The sequence below is a fragment of the Leucoraja erinacea genome, unplaced genomic scaffold (genome assembly GCF_028641065.1).
Source record: "Leucoraja erinacea ecotype New England unplaced genomic scaffold, Leri_hhj_1 Leri_259S, whole genome shotgun sequence".
In the NCBI taxonomy this organism is placed as follows: domain Eukaryota; kingdom Metazoa; phylum Chordata; class Chondrichthyes; order Rajiformes; family Rajidae; genus Leucoraja; species Leucoraja erinaceus.
The window spans coordinates 121,501-127,500 of NW_026576160.1; the positions used below are offsets into that span (position 1 = coordinate 121,501).

The window sequence follows — 6,000 nt, forward strand, 5'->3', positions numbered from 1 at the left end:
TTTCATGGCTGATCATCCAATTTCAGTATTGTACCTGTCAGTGTACAGTACCCAGAGACAACTTAAATGCAACGAAACCCACCATATTTGCATTTTAAATATACCAATTAACTGGGCACTCACAGTTGAGTAGACAGAGTGTTCCAGTGTTCACCAGAGCTGGTGAGAGACGTGACCCTCTGGCTTCCTCCATCTTGCAGAGACTGAGTGAGGCACTCCACTTCCTGGTTTTATAGTCCCTCCCCCTCCCTCCAGCAGGGGCAGCAGAGAGAATGGCATTAAAAAAAAAAAACATTCATATCTCTCTGATTTTTCATTGATGGGAAAAATCCTCTGGTCCAGGAAGGCGGAGAGGGGCTCTGAGCGAGGTGGCCAGAAATCACGGCCGTAGGTGGCGGCGTTCTCTCGGAAATCGCAGCACAGTGAGTCAAAAGCAGTCAAGATCAGACTTTTTGTAATATAGATATATATATATATATAGCTATCGAGGGAGTGCAGCGTAGGTTCACTAGTTTAATTCCCAGGATGGCGGGACTGTCATATGTTGAGAGAATGGAGCAGCTGGGCTTGTACACTCTGGAATTTAGAAGGATGAGAGGATATCTTAATGAAACATATAAGATTGTTAAGTGTTTGGACACGCTAGAGGCAGGAAACCATGTTCCCGATGTTGGGGGAGTCCAGAACCTGGGGCCACACACAATTTAAGAATAAGGGGTAAGCCATTTAGAATGGAGACGGGGAACACTTTTTCTCACAGAGAGTTGTGGGTATGTGGAATTCTCTGCCTCAGAGGGCGGTGGAGGCCGGTTCTCTGGATGCTTTCAAGAGAGAGCTAGATAGGGCTCTTAAAAGATAGCAGAGTCAGGGGATATGGGGAGAAGGCAGGAACGGGGTACTGATTGTAGATGATCAGCCATGATTACATTGAGTGGCGGTGCTGGCTCGAAGGGCTGAATGGCCTACTCCTGTACCTGTTGTCTCCACCTATATATATATACACACACACACACACTCACGCACACACACACACTCACTCACGCACACACACACACACACACACACACACACACACACACTCACACACACACACACACACACACACACACACACACACACACACACACACACACACACACACACACACACACACACACACACACCAGGGACTAACTCTACAGAACGTTTTTCCTTCCATTATTTATTATGTAAAAGAATATGTGTGTTATGATTGTGTTTATAATTTGTTTGGTTGTTTTGTTGTTTGTCTTTTGCACAAAAGTCCGCGAGCATTGCCACTTTCATTTCACTGCACATCTCGTATGTGTATGTGACAAATAAACTTGACTTGACTTGACTTGACACACCTCCCCGCCATTCAGTTAAGGTTAAGGCTGATCTATTTCTGTCTGAAGAAGGGTCTCAACCCGAAACATCACCCATTCCTTCTCTCCAGAAATGCTGCCTGTCCCACCGAGTTACTCCAGTTCTTTGTGTCTGTCTCCTGATCTATCTCTCCCTCCCAACCCCATTCTCCTGCCTTCTCCCCACAACCCCTGACAGACATACTAATCAAGTATTTGTTCTATATTTTCTATATCACCAGCTATATCTCTCGTTTCCCTTCCCCCCGACTCTCAGTTTGAAGAAGGGTCTCAAATCCATCTTATCCCTGAACGACTCCACAATGAAGGACTCCACACTTTGCCACACTATATTCCATCTGCCACTTCTCTGCCCACTCTCCCAACCTGTCCAAGTCCTTCCGCAGACTCCCTGCTTTCTCTTGCCCAGGGTAGGGGAATCGAGGACCAGAGGACATGGGTTCAAGGTGAAGGGGAAAAGATTGAATAGGAATCTGAGGGGTAACTTTTCCACACTTTTCGAGGGTGGTGGGTGTATGGAACGAGCTGCCGGAGGAGGTAGTTGAGGCTGGGACTATCCCAACCATATAACCATATAACACGTACAGCACGGAAACAGGCCATCTCGGCCCTACAAGTCCATGCCGAACAATTTTTTTTCCCCTTAGTCCCACCTGCCTGCACTCGTACCATAACCCTCCATTCCCTTCTCATCCATATGCCTATCCAATTTATTTTTAAATGATACCAATGAACCTGCCTCCACCACTTCCACTGGGAGCTCATTCCACATCGCCACCACTCTCTGCGTAAAGAAGTTCCCCCTCATATTACCCCTAAACTTCTGTCCCTTAATTCTGAAGTCATGTCCTCTTAACATCCAACGTTTAAGAAACAGACAGGTACATGGATAGGACAGGTTTGGAGGGATATGGACCAAACGCGGGCAGGTGGGACTAGTGTAGATGGGGCATGTTGGCCAGCATGGGTGAGTCTGGCCGAAGGGCCTGTTTCCACACTGTATCACTCTATGACTAGTGTAGCTGGGGCATGTTGGCTAGGCTGGGCAAGTTGGGTCGAAGGGCCTGTTTCCACACTGTATCACTCTATGACTAGTGTAGATGGGGCATGTTGGCTTGCATGGGTGAGTCGGGTCGAAGGGCCTGTTTCCACTGTATCACTCTATGACTAGTGTAGATGGGGCATGTTGGCTAGGCTGGGCAAGTTGGGTCGAAGGGCCTGTTTCCACAATGTATCACTCTATGACTAGTGTAGATGGGGCATGTTGGCCAGCATGGGTGAGTCGGGCCGAAGGGCCTGTTTCCGCTCCGTGTGTCTCTGAGACCAGTGTTGGTCCGTGTGGGAGACGGGTTTTCCATTCAAGGCGTGGCGGCAGTTGTGGTGAACGCACGGCGACTTTACCCAGTGCGGGATTCGGGGCCCGGGCGTAACGAGAGGATTAGTCTGAAGTCCGGGAGCTGCATTAAGCAAGAGTTTAGAGCAAGGTTGAATTATTAGTGGATTAAACCCGCAGCCTCTCAGCCTCTGCCGGAGATAATTACATTCAGCGCTCCAAATCATTCCACTCTCTCCCCTCTCACCTCCACCTTCACTTCGTGGCCATGGCAACTGCAATTCTATTGCAATCCTTCCCATCATTCAATCAGGAAGCCTTTCTAACAGCTGGCTGAGAGTCAGTACCTGAATCACACAGAATCTAGCCCAGAAAATCGGTGCAGGAGCAGGCCATTCGGCCCTTTAACGGGGAGGTACAGCAGGACCTGGGTGTCCCTGTACACCGGTCACCGAAAGTTGGCTTGCAGGTACAGCAGGCAGTGAAGAAAGCTAACGGCATGTTGGCCTTCATAACAAGAGGATTTCAGTATAGGAGTAAAGAGGTCCTTCTGCAGTTGTACAGAACCCTAGTGAGACCACACCTGGTGTATTGTGTACAGTTTTGGTCCCCTAATTTGAGGAAGGACATTCTTGCTATTGAGGGAGCCCAGCGTAGGTTCACCAGGTTAATTCCCGGGATGGCGGGAATGTCATATGCTGAGAGAATGGAGCAGCTGGGCTTGTACACTCTGGAGTTTAGAAGGATGAGAGGGCATCTCATTGAAACATATAAATTTGTTAAGGGTGCAGCGTAGGTTCTTCTGCAGTTGTACAGGGCTCTGGTGAGACCACATCTGGAGCATTGCGTACAGTTTTGCTCTCCTAATTTGAGGAAGGACATCCTTGTGATTGAGGCAGTGCAGCGTAGGTTCACCAGATCGATCCCTGGGATGGCGGGACTGTCATATGAGGAAAGATTGAAAAGACTAGGCTTGTATTCACTGGAGTTTAGAAGGATGAGAGGGGGGATCTTATAGAAACATATAAAATTATAAAAGGACTGGACAAGCTAGATGCAGGAAAAATGTTCCCAATGTTGGGCGAGTCCAGAACCAGGGGCCACACACACAGTCTTAGAATAAAGGGGAGGCCATTTAAGACTGAGGTGAGAAAAAACCTTTTTCACCCAGAGAGTTGTGAATTTGTGGAATTCCCTGCCACAGAGGGCAGTGGATATTTTTTAAGGCAGAGACAGACAAAAGTTCTCGATGAGAACGGGTGTCGAGGGTTATGGGGAGAAGGCAGGATTGGGAGACAGACGTCAGCCAGGATTGAATGGCAGAGTAGACGCGAGGGGCCGAATGGCCTCATTCTACCCCTATAACCTGTGGATTTGCGGTGGAGGCCAGGATCGTGCTGCCAGGGATGGTGGTGGGGGGCAGATAGGGTGGAGGTGTTCACAGTTTAGTTTACTGTCCCGTGTACCGAGGTCCGGTGAAAAGCTTTTGTTGCCTGCTATCCAGTCAGCGGAAAGACAACACATGATCACAATCGAGCCGTCCACAGTGGACAGATACAGGATACAGGGAATAACGTTTAACTCTGAAGAAGAGTCCTGAACTGAAACAGCACCTATCCATGTTCTCCACAGATGCTGCCTGACCCGCTGAATTACTCCAGCACTCTGTGAAACGTCACCTATCCATGTTCTCCACAGATGCTGCCTGACCCACTGAGTTACTCCAGCACTCTGTGACACGTCACCTATCCATGTTCTCCACAGATGCTGCCTGACCCACTGAGTTACTCCAGCACTCTGTGAAACGTCACCTATCCATGTTCTCCACAGATGCTGCCTGACCCGCTGAGTTATGGTGCAGCAGCATCTATGGAGCAAAGGAAATAGGCAACGTTTCGGGCCGAAACCCTTCTGGAAATAGGCAACGTTTCGGGCCGAAACCCGGAAGGGTTTCGACCCGAAACGTTACCTATTTCCTTAGCTCCATAGATGCTGCTGCACCCGCTGAGTTACTCCAGCACTCTGTGCTTTTCTGAGAGACAGGTTGATCTAAGTATTTGGGTTTAGTGAGGGTTTGGCGCCATCAGGTGGTGTTGGCATTAAACTACAAGTGTTGAGGGAAGGAACTGCAGATGCCGGTTTAAACCGAAGATAGACACAAAATGCTGGAGTAACTCAGCGGGACGGGCAGCATCTCGGGAGGGAAGGACGGGGTGAAGACGGGGCGTACAGTTTTGGTCTCCAAATCTGAGGAAGGACATTATTGCCATAGAGGGAGTACAGAGACGGTTCACCAGACTGATTCGTGGGATGGCAGGACTGTCTTATGAAGAAAGACTGGATAGACTTGGTTTATACTCTCTAGAATTTAGGAGATTGAGAGGGGATCTTATAGAAACTTACAAAATTCTTAAGGGGTTGGACAGGCTAGATGCAGGAAGATTGCTCCCGATGTTAGGGAAGTCCAGGACAAGGGGTCACAGCTTAAGGATAAGGGGGAAATCCTTTAAAACCGAGATGAGAAGAACTTTTTTCACACAGAGAGTGGTGAATCTCTGGAACTCTCTGCCACAGAGGGTAGTTGAGGCCACAGTTCATTGGCTATATTTAAGAGGGAGTTAGATGTGGCCCTTGTGGCTAAGGGGATCAGGGGGTATGGAGAGAAGGCAGGTACGGGATACTGAGTTGGATGATCAGCCATGATCATATTGAATGGCGGTGCAGTCTCGAAGGGCCGAATGGCCTACTCCTGCACCTAATTTCTATGTTTCTATGTTTCAGACAGAGTCAGGGGAGAGGGAAACAAGAGATGTAGACTGTGATGTAGAGATATATGGAACTAATTCTTGATTAGTGCGGGTGTCAGGGGTTATGGGGAGAAGGCAGGAGAATGGGGTTAGGAGGGAGAGACAGATCAGCCATGATTGAATGGCGGAGTAGACTTGATGGGCCGAATGGCCTAATTCTGCTCCTATCACTTATAACCGTATGAAATGAATGAAAGATGTGTTGTTGAATGTTGCCTGGGTTTCAGCAACTAAGTTACAGAGAAAGGTTGAACAAGTTAGGGCTTTATTCTTTGGAGCGCAGAAGGTTAAGGGGGGACTTGATAGAGGTTTTTAAAATGATGAGAGGGATAGACAGAGTTGACGTGGAAAAGCTTTTCCCACTGAGAGTAGGGAAGATTCAAACAAGGGGACATGACATGAGAATTAAGGACTGAAGTTTAGGGGTAACATGAGGGGGAACTTCTTTACTCAGAGAGTGGTAGCTGTGTGGAAT

At 48.3% G+C, this 6,000-nt stretch overlaps 1 protein-coding gene across 1 annotated transcript in view; it reads left to right on the top strand.

The window, feature by feature from the left end:
- Positions 1-6,000, top strand: part of LOC129693319 (small conductance calcium-activated potassium channel protein 3-like) — a 92,346-nt gene that overhangs the window by 81,553 nt on the left and 4,793 nt on the right. The window lies entirely within an intron of this gene.